Raw genomic sequence first — 257 nt, forward strand, 5'->3', positions numbered from 1 at the left:
AAATAGATCCGACTGTAAGTTGATCTAAACGTTTATAAGACTCACGCAAGCAGAGTAGGCCTATACTAAATTACACATATTATACGTATACTAAAGTGGAGCAGTTCAAAGCAAAGAAACGTGGACTAATAAATTGATAATTTTGTATCGCAGTCACAATACAGCCTAATTTGATTTGGTGAGACTTCATGAAATTTTAGATATACAAATGGGCACAAATTCGAACTTCTCCATGTGTAAGCATAGATGTCATGGAT

The sequence above is a fragment of the Sinocyclocheilus grahami genome, unplaced genomic scaffold, assembly GCF_001515645.1.
Source record: "Sinocyclocheilus grahami isolate Dianchi unplaced genomic scaffold, SAMN03320097.WGS_v1.1 scaffold3332.1, whole genome shotgun sequence".
NCBI classification, from domain to species: Eukaryota; Metazoa; Chordata; class Actinopteri; order Cypriniformes; family Cyprinidae; genus Sinocyclocheilus; species Sinocyclocheilus grahami.